We start from the raw sequence: 14,268 nt of genomic DNA on the forward strand, positions 1-14,268 counted from the left end.
AATGAAAGGCACTAAGTACATTTCAAGAACCTAGATGTCAGATAAATGCATACATAGAAAGATAAAGATACTGTAGATAGATAGATAGATAGATAGATAGATAGATAGATAGATAGATAGATTTACAAATTTCCAGAATCACAAATAATGTATTCTTAGTAGCTTTGTTCAAAACTAATATGATTTATATATTTATTTAATAGATAGACTATGTTCCCCAAGAAAGTTATTATTATGTCTACAGTGGTTGTTTTATCTATGATTTGCAACCAAAGAATGTGCAGGCATAGGGATATCCTGTAAACACATATATGTTACAGAGATAAAACAAGATTTTTAAACTTGAAAATGAACCAGTGCTGCTCTGTGCATCTACTATTACTGTTATTTACAAGATAACAAGAGTGCAAAAGAAAATGTAATTGAAAAATATAATAATCATATGTAGAAATGCACTAGACTTTTAAAAAGCATTCCTTGAACTCAGAAGATACAAAATTACTTGTGCCAGGATATATTTCTCATGCTTCTTTCTGTAATTTCCCAACATTACCTATAATATTTCTCCTTGAAGATTTTTTTTAGTGTTTTTTAGCTTTTTTTAAAATTCTTTTAGGTTCTAAATAATGTTTTTCAACACTACAAGTTATCAACTAAACAGCAACAAGATCTAACAGCTCGACCAAAAGAAGTCTACTTCAGAGATGAAAGATTTGCAGATAACATACATTAAAGTTAATTTTCTAGTAATCAGTATTCTGCCGTGATTTCTTTGTCTGAAGAGAAATATTAAAATTTCTACCTACTGCTTGTTTCAAAATGCAGAATCTAAGATTTTAGACTTATGCTGCTATGTGTCAAGCAAAAACAAATATGAAAATATGAAACAAATATCAGTGTATTTAAGGCAAAGCACTGTTATGTTTACTGTTGTACATAAAAAACCCAAAAAGCACAAAAAGCATTTAGTTATTCATTTAGAATACTGCAAAGTATCATAATCAGCGGTGGGCAAGTATTAGGAAATCCTGTCTTCAGCAGATCCATCAAATCTAGCCTGGCAGTTAATTTTGCAGGGATGAATGTTCACGTTTAGAGAGATAGATAGATAGATAGATAGATAGATAGATAGATAGATAGATAGATAGATAGATAGATAGATAGATAGAAATTCATTATAGAGGGCTACATATTCATACAGTCATGTAACGTCCTAGTAGTGGGCAGGTCCTCAATGATGCAGAAAATTGTGCCACATAATGACGTGCGCTGTTCTCTGCATTGTTCCTGTGAACCTAGTGTACCTTCATAATCTGCCTGCTCAGGGCAAGTCCTTAATGCTCTGGGCTCACAGAAAATGGGTTGAAGGATGCTGGGCATCATTCAATCTAGAAGAGGAGAGGCATCCAGGGCCAGAGGAAAATGCGAAGGGCAGTGCTGGTGCATGGAGAGTAGTATTGCTTTGGGGCCTTTTTTGAACCGCTTGCTGTCCACACATTGTGAAAAAATGGACAGACGGCAAACTCACATTGGCGGGTTGCTGTAAACAGACAGCTTTTTTTTCTGCTTACGCGCGTACGGGCAGAAAAGAACTGTCCATTGTATAGCCGTTCAATTGCTTGTATGTGCTGCCTGCGTGCGCCTCGCCCTCCCTCCTCTAGTGCCGCCATCTTGCTGTCCTGACGCCGCCGCCTCACCTTCATTCCCGGGATCCACTACCCCATCTTCGGCCCGGGCCCGGCTCGGGAGGGTGTCAGGAGGAAGATGGGAGGGATATCAGCATCTTCCTCCTTGCTGAGCTCCCTCCGATGTCTGAAAAAAAAGAAATGCAGTCGCTACATCTGAGGACCGGTAAGCTGCAAAATTTTACATTTTTGGTTTTGGGTTTAGATGCATTTTAAGACCACTGGTACACAGCAGGAATAGTGCTGTCTTTGTGCCCACCCCACCATTGAATCATCCTTCATGACTAGAGATGAAAAACTATCACAACTATCACCAACATTAAATAAATCCAGACACAATTATTATTAACCCTTGCAATGGAAAAACCCCTGCACTGCAAGGGTTAAGTGCCTGTTTTGGTCTAGGGAGCAAAAATAACAGAGTTATACTCACCCAATCCTCTGAGCCGGCTTGCTCTTAGACCGGTCCCTGGAGCCTTTCTACTCCTCTGCTGCAGTGGTCTAAGGTCCCTTAAATAATTACGTCCAACACACAGAGGGTTATTCACAAAGCTGCCGATGGCAGCCGTGTGAATATCCGACCTGAAGGCTATTCACTTCAGGCTTGTACGGCTGATTTCAGCCGTACATCGGCTTGCTTCGGATCGGTCGAACATGCTCAGCATTTTCAGCCGACCTGAAGTGCAGAAGGAGTTCGACTCAGCCAATCCAACATCTGGATCGGCTAAGCCGAACCTCCGGCAGGCTACTCGCTGCTGTTCGGCCTATTCTCATAGATGCCGAACAGCAGTGAGTGAATAGCCGAGCATGCGGCTCGGCTTTTCTGCTTGGTACCTTTGTGGTACCGAGCAAAATAGAAAACCAGTTAAAAAAATTGAAAAAATTTTCTATTGGACGGGCGGTTCTGCTGCCGTTAGAATAAAAAAAATCACCATAGGAAATGCATAGCTAGATTCCTATTGGCTATTCCACTTTGCAAGCTTCGGTTACGGGAGCCCTTTGGCTCAGTAGAACCAAAGGGCTGCTGTACGGGCTATTCACTATAGCCCATACAGCTCCCGAAGTTGGCCGAGCAGCTCTGTTGAGCCGAAGGCATATGCTTCGGCTCGACTCATCTGAGGGGAAATCCAAAGCAGGCCTACTGACAGCTGTGCGGAGCCAGCCATCATCTCACGGCTGGCTCCGGCCACTAGCATTGACAGATCAGCGTCCCCTGATCCGTCTGGTAAACAGCGTCCGTCTGGTAAACAGGGGACGCTGATCTGTCATTTCAATGAGAACTCGGCAGAGCCGCAGTGATATCACGGCGGCTCCGCCGAGTTTTCAGTGTGAAATGACAGTTCAGCATCCCCTGGTTACCTAGTGACCAGGTGACCAGGGGACGCTGAAATGTCATGAGAGCTTAGCGGAGCCTTTGGTGATATCAAAGCCGGTTCTGCTAAGCTCTCATTGTAATGACATAACAGCGTCCCCTGGTTACTAGGTAACCATTGGATGCTGATCTGTCATTACAATGAGAGCTTAGTGGAGCCGGCTTTGATATCACCGCCGGCTCCGCTAAGCTCTCATTGTAATGACAGCTAGTCATTAATGAGTGATAATGCTGCTGTGAGATATCACTGCTGAACAAACAGTGTCAGGAAGTGAAAAAATGACAGATCGACTTGCCAGAACTAGAAAAGGGATCCTGCCTGTAGATCTATAACTATTAAAAACTGTTAGCTGGAGCTAGGTTTTACTCCATGTATATCTAAGACTACCCTGTCCCACAAGGTAATAATGCTGCTGTGAGATTTCACTGTTGAACAAACAGTGTCACCTTAATACAGGAAGTAAAAAAAAATACGGATCAACTGGCCAGACCCAATCAGTAATAAAACTTACTGGGGGACACAAAAAAACAATAACTGCTTTGTTAATGCATTTGATTGCGCCCATAGTTGCACTTTAAGTGAACAATAATAAACATTTATGGCAAGAATGCAGTTATAGATAGCAAAAAGTTTTAATCTAAAATAAGATTAAAAGATCAACACTTTTCCCTGCTCCTGAGCAGCTGTGAAGTTATGATTGAATAATCCATTATAGAAAATCAGTATTTCGATCAAGGAGCCTGGAATGGGGAATGTCCATGTTGTTAAAGTACAGTCATTCAATTAGGAAAAATGCGGTTACAATAACATTGATGAAATAGCCAGCGGGTCGGGCAGAGCTTGTACTGTGCAGCTGTATGCTACTCTGCATATGGCCAACCATTAGTGCCTAAAACATTAAACAACTAAATGCTGCTGTGTTCTTTACTACGTATTTGGGAGCTTATTTTGATTTAGAATGGTGCCAATTGCTAAAACATCAGTTTGTTTTCTCTGAAAAATAAGAAAATTCTTAAAAAGGATTCTGATCATAAAAAATATCAGTGTACCAATAACAATTAACATCTGTTTCTTGTAGGTTTTAAGAATGATAAAATACAAATTTGTATTGAATATTTTTCCTATTGCAAGGTATCTTTATTTTAACATTTCAGAGGGATCCTGGAATTAAAAAAATTATAATTTATGAGATAGTAAAAAGGAAGTAGGGGGCGGGATTTCAAGTATTCATTTGTGCTTTTTTTCCCCACTGAGTCCCTTTTTTCATTTTCATTCCCATTTATACTTCCATAACATTAGCTAAAATGAGGAGGACACCACCATTACTTAATTTGGATAATATCTCAGGACAGATCCAATTAAAGATGAGTTTGCAAAGTGACTGCCTTTAGTTATGAGTCTATAAAAGAACTGTAGATAATAATAAATCTCTGCAAACTACGATTCATTTATAACATGATAATAAAAAAAAAAACTGTCCATTGGCAAATGTATTTTGTTATCATGGTGAATGAATCATATTTCAAATTAAGGGCTTTTTGAGGCAGTGATTGATTTTGAGTTTGGGCCAGCTGAGAAACCAATGGAGCCGCAGGTGCACTACCTATACCTTTTATGACGTCTCAAGGCAACTAGTGCACCCATTGGAGACAAAGTCAATTATTTTTTAGCCAATAGATAGTTCTTAGTTTTATATTCCTCTTGGATAATCAATTAATAAACATTTATACTATCATTTTAATGGCTCAGCACAGACTTTAGTAGACTGTATAGATAATAGTGCTTGTAGGCAGTTGACAGTGACAGGGCAGTCTAGCTGGCTGCAGGATAACGTGGGATAACCAGTGTATATAACTACTTTCAGCCGATTTTGATATGTTTATGTGTAAATATGTTCAGAACTGTTTAGCCTCTATAATTGTCTCCAGCACCATTTTGGAGAAGCCTGGTGTCCTGATAGGACAGGAATTCTTGGGAGATTTGGTCGGCCATTTTGGGGTGGTTATCTGATATAGGAAGCCCAACCACGTTTTTGGGCAGAACAAGTGTGAAAGTAGACAGGGACAGGTACCCCGCTTGTGAGGGAGAGTTAGGAGAGTTCAGGGAAAGTGTTCCGGCCTGTGAGGGATAGTTCAGGGTTCCTACGGAGTCCTGCATCGGCAGTTCTGGTCGGATGAAAGACTCCCAGTGCTTATAGCCAAACCTGTGTCCACGCTGTGAGTGCGGGAAGAGTGTGCCAGACTCGCATCTCGCTGTATGGAACGAATAACGCTGCTCCCGGGTAACGTGTTCTCCGCCTTTACTGATACACCTCGTGTGATTGGATTTGTACTTTGCCAGTTAGTGGGAGGTGCTGATAGCGCTAACGAATACTACTAACGTTGATATCAGAACTGCCTGTACTGTGTATCTGTGTCTCCATGCCTGGAGTGAAACTGCTGACATTACTATTGTAAATACTCTTCCTACTACCGGCTCTCCGGTAATAAACGTTATCTTGTTCAAAAGACCATTATGTGTGATTACCTCCGTGAAGCCATTACACCCTAAGCCCGCTTACATTTTGGCGTAGTCGGCAGGATGTCAGAACCACCGTCCTCAAGCGGGGGAGTGGCTATAGGGTCAATCATGGCACCGTATGGAGCAGCTTTGGCACTGATTCCAAAATTCAATGGCACAAATATCTCCCTGACAGACTGGGTGGAGCGACTGGACAGCTCAGTCCGCTTGTTCGAAATACCCGCAGCACAATTTGCAGATTTGGCCATTAATGCGCTAGAAGGGGAAGCCCGCCGGGCTGTGATGGTTATGCCCGAGAAGGAGAGAGACAACAGAGCGGCCATTGTGGGGCGCCTAGAAAGCCTGTATGGGGAGAGTACCTCTATAGCCAAACTTCGGAAGAGTTTCTATAGTCGAGAGCAGCACAAACGAGAAACTATCCCTCAATTTGCGGTGGCTTTGCTGGAGATCTGGTGCCGGTTGGAGGAGAAAATGGCCCCCGGCGGAACTGGGGTCGCTAACCCCGATCAGCTTATCCGGGACCAGTTCCTCACTGGTGTATGGTCCACGTCATTAAAGAGAGCTCTAAGGGATCGAGTGAGGGCCGATAGCGAGTGAGGGCCGATAGCGCAGTGAAATTTGCTACTATCCTACAAGAGGCCATTGAGAGGGAACAGGAAGAGCTGGACCATGAATGGGCAGGGGCCAGAAGCGAAGTTACCCGCACTCAGGGAGCCCGGTGGTTAGTGGAGCGAGAGGAAGCGACCGCCCTGTGTCCTGCCCCCGCCACACATGGGGGGGTGCCTTCGATGGAAAGGGCCGTAAGAGACTTAGTTGATTCAGTCACTTCTCTCCGGCAAGAAGTAGCCACACTGAGGAGCGGGTCCGAGCAACCTAAGGTGGGGATCAACCCACTCCGGAGAGATCCCGATACTGACCGCAGATGCTGGCAGTGTGGACGGTTAGGTCATCTGGCAAGGAATTGTACGAGACGGGGAGCCCAGAACGTACAACACCATCCTTTAAACTAGAGATTCCTGTGGTGGAGGGGCGACCCGCGGGAAATGTTCATTCACGGCCCCAACGTGATCCTACAATGATTTCTGGCTGCCCAGTGGCAACAGTGACGTTCAACGGGCAACCGGCCAGATGTCTGGTGGACACTACTAGAAGTAACTACTATGGCCTATTCATTCTACCAACAACATTTTGGGCCGACTCCAACTCTAGACCCCTCCTGGTTAAGGTTGACAGCTGCTAATAACCTACCTATTCCAGTAGTGTGGGTCACCTGGATGTCCATGAAGGTCTATGAACAAACCATCCCGAGGGTCAGGGTTGTGGTGACCCGGAATGCCTCATTCCCAGAAATTCCTGTGGTGTTGGGCATGAACGCCCTAAACGAACTGGACCTAACCCGCCTTCTTCGGGAGGCTTCAACGCAGGTATCCGGGCCGTCGGAACCACAACTGCAGAACCTGATCAACGCTTGTCAGGCTGTGAAGACACAGCACCATAAGCATACGGAGAAAGTAGGGTTCGTCCGCCTCTCAGCCCGTCAGCGGGTTATTATACCCCCACGTCGTGAGTTAGTGTGCCCCCTCCCGGTGGTGACCAGAAGACACGTAAGAGGGGCCACCGTGATGGTAGAACCACAGCGTAACCTAGGAGCAAAAGGTGAATGGTTGGTAGCCAGAACTCTGTCCGTTGTCCGGCAGGGACAAGTGTTGGTGCAACTGGTTAACTTGGGGTCCACTCCGATCCCACGAACGTGGCCCTTGCCGATTTATATACAGTACCCAGGAGCTGCATTACGGACCCTTGTCCTGGGGTGGAGGCTGCCTGTGCTTTCTTGCAAACAGCCCTACCTGACTCAGAAGATGCCCACCTTTTACAATTGTTAGCACAACTTGCACTTCCAGTGCAGGAGATGGTCCCGGAACAACGAAACAAGCTCCAGCAACTAGTTTACAGACATAGGATCGCATTCTCCCAGGGCCCTGAAGACTACAGCTGTAGTAATGTTTTGGATCACCCCATCCACACTGGAGACACGGCTCCTATTCGGGAAAGGTATCGTAATATACCCCCTGCTCTTTGCCAAGAGGTTAAAGACCTATTACGTAGTATGCTGCAAGGGGGGGTGATTCGGGAGAGTCGTAGTCCCTGGGCTGCGCCCATAGTTCTTGTGCGGAAAAAAGATGGCAACTTACGTTTTTGTGTGGACTATCGCCGATTGAACGCCTGTACTCATCGGGATGCTTACCCACTGCCCCGGGTCGAAGAATCCCTAATGGCCTTGGGGCAAGCACAGTACTTCTCCACGCTAGACTTGGCCAGCGGATACTGGCAGGTCCCAGTAAGAGAAGAGGATCGTGAGAAAACGGCCTTTATCACCCCTCTGGGACTGTACGAGTTTAATCGGATGCCCTTTGGCTTGACCAATGCCCCCAGCACGTTTCAAAGGCTAATGGAACGATGCTTGGGAGATCTGAACTTTGACTCCGTCCTGATTTACTTAGATGACATCATCATCTTCTCCAGAACGTTCGAGGACCATTTGCTACATCTGGATCAAGTTCTCACGCGGCTAGCCCAATATGGCCTGCGGCTCAAACCGGAAAAATGCCATCTCATGAAAACCAAAATCCAGTATTTAGGGCATGTGGTCGAGGCAAAGGGGGTGTCCCCCGATCCCGAGAAAATTCAGGCTGTACAGATGTGGACCATCCCTAACACGGTAACGGAACTTCGCTCCTTCCTTGGGCTCGTGGGCTACTACCGCAGATTCATTCCGAACTTTGCTACTATAGCGGCCCCCTTGACCCAGTTGCTGTGTGGACAGCCTGCCCACCGGAAATGGAAATCTTCCCCCAGTATTAGCGACAGTTGGGGGCCAGCGCAAAGTGAGACCTTGGGGGCCCTCAAAGCGAAGTTGACATCTGCTCCCATATTGGCTTACGCTGACTACTGTAAACCCTTCCGTGTGTATACTGATGCCAGTCTTCAAGGACTGGGGGCTGTGCTCGCTCAGGAGCAAGATGGAACTGAACGAGTGATTGCCTATGCAAGTCGGAGTGTGCGCCCCACAGAGCGTAATCCAGTCAACTACAGTTCTTTTAAACTCGAGTTGTTAGCGGTAGTCTGGGCCGTCACTGAAAAGTTTGCTGAGTATTTAGTAAGTGGTCGAGTGGACATATATACTGATAACAATCCTCTGGCCTACCTCAACTATACCCGTTTCAACTATACCATTCACTACAAGCCAGGGCGTTCCAATGGGAATGCTGATGCCCTCTCCCGGTTCCCCATTGAACGGCCTCAAGGTGACCTAGATCAACAGCTCGAAGAGGATGAGGTTGTTCCCTCCGGGATCGATCTGTACGAACAGCAGGCCTCAACGGCTCTGCAGAGTAACCAAGTTCCAACAAGAGGGCCAGAGATTCATACGCCGCGAGAGTGGCGGCAACTCCAGTGGAGAGACCCTGACATTTATAGGCTAATGCGATATTGGGACAAGAATCGGAAACCAGAGTCGAGGGAGCGGAGGAGGCTCTCATCGACTTCTGCGCAGAACGAACGGAGGCCTTCATTCGTAAGTACATTTTTTGCCCAGAATTGTCTAAGTGGGTGCTGAAGGCATGTCAGGGGTGTCAGAATTGTGCTATACACAAAGGGAAAACAGAGAAAACTACCCCCTTAGTGGTGAGCACAGGAGAACCCTTTGAGTTGCTAACCATGGACTTTCTGACAGTGGCTGACACCTCCTCGGGGTATCACTATGCCTTGGTGTTGTGGACCACTTCTCTAAGTTCGCCATCGTAGTACCCACCAAAGATCAGACTGCCGCCACCACCGCTAAGCTGTTCTGGACCCATGTGGTCCAACCCTACGGGTGCCCTAAAAGGATTCTGTCTAATCAGGGGCCGAACTTTGAGTCCAAGGTGTTTTCAGAACTGTGCCGCCTTAGTGGTATTCGGAAGTCTCATACTACCCCTTACCATCCCCAAGGAAATGGGGCCTGTTAACGCTTTAATCGCACATTGTTGGGACTGATTCGCACCTTAGAGCAAGATCATCGAGAACGTTGGCCGCAATATGTAGGAGATGTTGTTTTGGCTTACAATCAGACTGCGCATAGATCCACGGGGTATACTCCTCATTTTTTGATGTTTGGCCGTTGTGGTCGTTTGCCAGTGGATCTACTTTTGGAAACGCCAGAGCCTATCACGTCCAGGACCCCTGAAGAGTGGGTCCAAGATCACTGGCACCGCCTTGATCAAGCCAAACAGATAGTGCTGGAGAATACTTCAAAATCAGCTAGATTAAATAAATAGATGGTGTTGCGCACCTGTCATATTAACAAAAAATATATATAGAATTTTGAAAGCCACTAAAGACCAGCTTGTATGATTTCCAGTTTGCTTAGTATTCCAAAATATACCAATTTCTATTGTGTATTTTATGGGAAAGGGGTTCAGGCAGGTGGGCAGATGGTGTGGGAGCTGCTGCTAATTGGGGGAATATCACTGTGTTAGTAGTACGAAGTGAGGCATGTCCTTGTTCTTTCACTGTAGTAAACAAAGAGGTCACATGGCCAGTCACTTGGTTTACTACTGGCACTAGGGGGAGCCCAGTATAGGACCAATGTCTCCACTGTCATGGACTCCAGATACCATCTTGGGAAAGCCTGTGTCTAATTGGATACAGAGTTCTCTGATGATTTCAGCAGCCACCTTGGACACAGAGAGGCTACATTGAACCATATCTGCATAACAGGGGGGTAATTTGCTGCAGGAAAGTGTGCAGGTAGGGCTTGTACATAGCCACTTGTTAGTGACAGATAGGACTCTCCCTTCAGACAGAGAGGTTTGGACTGGGACCTAGGAAGCAAGCTTGCAGTATCTGTAAAGGAAGGTATAATCTGTGGCTGCATATGGGAGGTACTAACCAGCTGTTAGAGGAAATTATGAAGCAAGGAGATTCAGGCGACCCCAAATGCTTAAGAAAGCATGCTTCACACAATCTCAAGGGGGTTGCTGCAAACTGTTTTGCTTGTACCTCTGTCCCATCTCTTCACATGGGGGGGGGATTATACTACTTACAATATGAAAGGCTTAGCTAATGGCTTAGCTGGTGGCTGATTACAATCTCACTCTCTCATTTGATGCTTACTTACATAGCAAATTATTTAGCTTAAATTCCAGTGAGGGGCCTGGAGGGGGGAGTTAGATGAGTGTAATTTGCTTCACCTGATAGGGATAAATAGAAACCTTGCAGGATGGTTTTAGTATCGTATTATATATTGCACCATTGGCATACTACCCATTCAGGTGCTCCCATGAACATGAATGACTTGAGTGATGCAGAGCATAAAACTCTAGTGTGCACACCAGAATAAAATAAAAAATAAACAGATTTTTACCACATAAACACTTTTTATTATTATACTTTTGGCTCTTACATAATGTTTAACATTACGCAGGGGCGTCCCGAGGCTTGGGTGACACCCGGAGCGGTAACCGAGTGTCACCCAGCCGAGACGTCACTGCGCATGTTTACTTTACAGCAGCCCCGAGGACCTGCCATTTGTGTTGGAAGTAGTGGTGGGGCAGCATCATCATCGTGGCAGCAGGTGGTATTTCTTTAAAGGGATTTCTTCTCAAGGGATTTCTTTGAATAATTGGAATTTCTATCTACTATATAATTTTTTTTGCAAATGAGTAACAATGAATACTCTCTACCCCTTATTCTTTCATGTGGGGTGCATATACCTGGGGGCTTCTATTCAAAATGGGAATTACAGATTCCAAAAAGCCCCCCCTCCCTCCCCCCCGGAAACCTCTGCATTCCTTTTTGGAGACAGGAGGTGGGGATTAGTGTTGGTTATGTGTTTAGGTGAAGCACTGAGATCTTGAGAAATGCTGAATTAACCTTTACTTGCTTAAATAAACATTACATGTATGTATACAACATTGTAAACAAATCAAAAAGAAAAAAAAATGTCTTATGTATCATAGATAAGCATGCACATAGAGACTAACATTGCACTAAAGTGCCATCTACAGCTCAAATTACATCTTACATATCAGTGCATTAGAATATGCTGTTGCATTTCGAGCAATTAGGCCTATATCCAATATGAGGAGATAGAGGGGAGAATTTCCTCCCAAAGTTGAGGAGGGGCAGATGTCACTTATGATGGGAGTAATAGTAGGACACCATCATGTTGCTGGGTCATCACATCATCAGGCGTCTCTCATTGTGATTATTGCTTCTGTTATTTTATGATATCAGAGAGTTCCCTTATTCTATAGTGGCTTGCAGATTCCAATACTTCTTCCCTACAGCCCCCCACATGCATTTTGGGGAGATGGTGCTTTGCAATTGGGTAGGGCTTACCACTTCCCCTTGCAAGGTACACTCTTAATGTTGGGGACATGTGGCCTAGTATGGTACAAGAAGAGTGGATGCACTAGCTGCCCCCCCCCCCCTTCCTCTTTTCCTATCTTGTCAGGGTCTGAAGTGGATTTTCTGTGAGGCTACATGCCATTTTTTTTCCTTAAGGGGCATGAAGCATTTTTTTAAAACAAATTACTTTTGTTTAACTTTAAGAAAATAAAAAAAGTGTGTGTCCACCTGAAAATTCATTAAAAAATACATTTATTTGTTCTAAAGAAAATGTATTTGGCAAGGGAACCTAACTTTGCAATTGCCTCCAATAAAATGGGTGCCCTGATTTTCTTCTTCTTTAGGAAAATGCTAATTCATTCCCCTTTGAGACTGCTTATATATACTGTACTCAACAACAAATCCTGCACAGAGATATGATTGGCCAGGCAGCATGTGCTCCTTCCGAATCTGGCCATAGTTTTACACTTTGCTTACTATGATTCATAGTTAATGGGAGTTTATCAGATACAAAGGTGTTGTTAACAAGTATAAAGTTCCTTCAATAACCTGAAATCTTTGGAGCTATGGCAGAATGCCAGGCTATTCTGAAATGCAAAGGTTCTAAGATTTTCTGCTTCCTCTACATTCCTATTGGTAAAATCTGCAGCTCATCATGGTGATGGACTAATAGGAATGTGTGGCAGGCAGGAGGGAATGGTCTTTGGTGCTATGTCTAAATGGCAGACAATTCTAAAGTGCAAAGGTTCCAATACTTCCTGGTTGTGGACATCCCATCATAGTGATGAACTAACAGGAATGTGTGTGTGTGTTGGTGGGCGGCAGGAGAGACCTGGTAAGTTTTGACAAAAGTAATAACCGTTGGAGCTTTGTAGGTCAGCCTTTGGTATACCAGTATCTTCAGTGTAGGAGTGACTGGTAATCTGAAATGCCTTTCTTTACTTCTCGGCTGCTTTGGAACCTTTTAAGGACTCATGTGAGGACCTTGTGATGGACATTTGTGGCAGTCAATAAGCAGCACCCATGTCTACAGAAAAAGGCTTAGGCATTGAAAACTGAACCCTTTCACACTACACAGCAGAAGAAAGACCCGGTTGTCATATGACCTGATTTTTAGGTACATGATGTGACTTTTAGGTACATTTTAAATAAAAAATATAAATTAGGCACACAAGGTTTACCTAGGTTATAAACTTTACTGCAATGCTTGCTTATCCCCACCCTCCTCCAGCAACTTTCTAGATGCACTTGAGCATGATGGGCTAGCTTCCTGGCTGTTAAGCTTACTCTTTGTCTTTCAGGGCTTAGTCACACTTAAGCAATTTGTTGCACTGCATTCCAGCAATATGTTACAACATGCATCAATATTCATGGTGTTAAGGCAGCCTAAACGTTAAGAATGAAAACAGGTACATGACACTCTTAAAGCAATGCAGTACACCCACACTTGGTATGTGCTTTGTGCTGTGCTGTGGCGCATTGTGCATTGCACTTTAGGCCTGGTTCACACCTGAACAGTTTGTAGTGCGTTCAACGCTTGACGGACGCTCTACAAAACGCTCAAACATCTAAATCCCATTGTATTCAATGGGTCTGGTTCACACCTTGCCGTATTTCCGCCCGTCCAAACGCGATACAAAACGGCCTACGCCCAAAGAAGTACATGTACTTCTTTGGGGTGTTTTGGTCTCGCGTTTCCATTGGGATACAGCCAAGTAGCCCTCGGAAACAGGCGTTTGTCACGCGTTTTTTTTACCGTGAATCGCTGTAAAAACGTGCAACAAATGCGCATATTCAATACGCCTAGGTGTGAACCCAGCCTTACAGTGCAGTGCTTTGGAGTGCCATTTACAAAGAATGGCAAGGCAACACACCACACACAGAGCAGGTGCATTGCCATTCAATGTAGTAACACACTTTAACATGTGCCTTTTACCATGCATTGCCACTATGCAAAAGTATGAATGGGTCCTCTGTGATCGAAGAACAAGTATGCATGGCTTTTCTGATAAGTATTTACATGCATGTTTTAGTGTATGTTGCCACTAAGCACAAGCGTGAACAAGTTCTCGGTCATGAACACAGAATGAGTATGTTTGAGTTTTCTGATATGCATTCTGGGTGAGTGACTTAGAAAGAATTGAAGTTAGTGAGAGTTAGCATAACAGCCAAGCAACCCTCATTTTCAGGGAAAAGAGGATAATAATGGTAGGCTTCAATTTCTATTTTTAGGAAAGTTTTCCTTTCAGCCTTCCTGTTTAACAAGTGTTTGAGAACAAAAAGGGTTACCATAATAAATA

This window comes from Nanorana parkeri, unplaced genomic scaffold (assembly GCF_000935625.1).
Source record: "Nanorana parkeri isolate BGI_ZX_2015 unplaced genomic scaffold, ASM93562v1 scaffold726, whole genome shotgun sequence".
NCBI lineage: Eukaryota > Metazoa > Chordata > Amphibia > Anura > Dicroglossidae > Nanorana > Nanorana parkeri.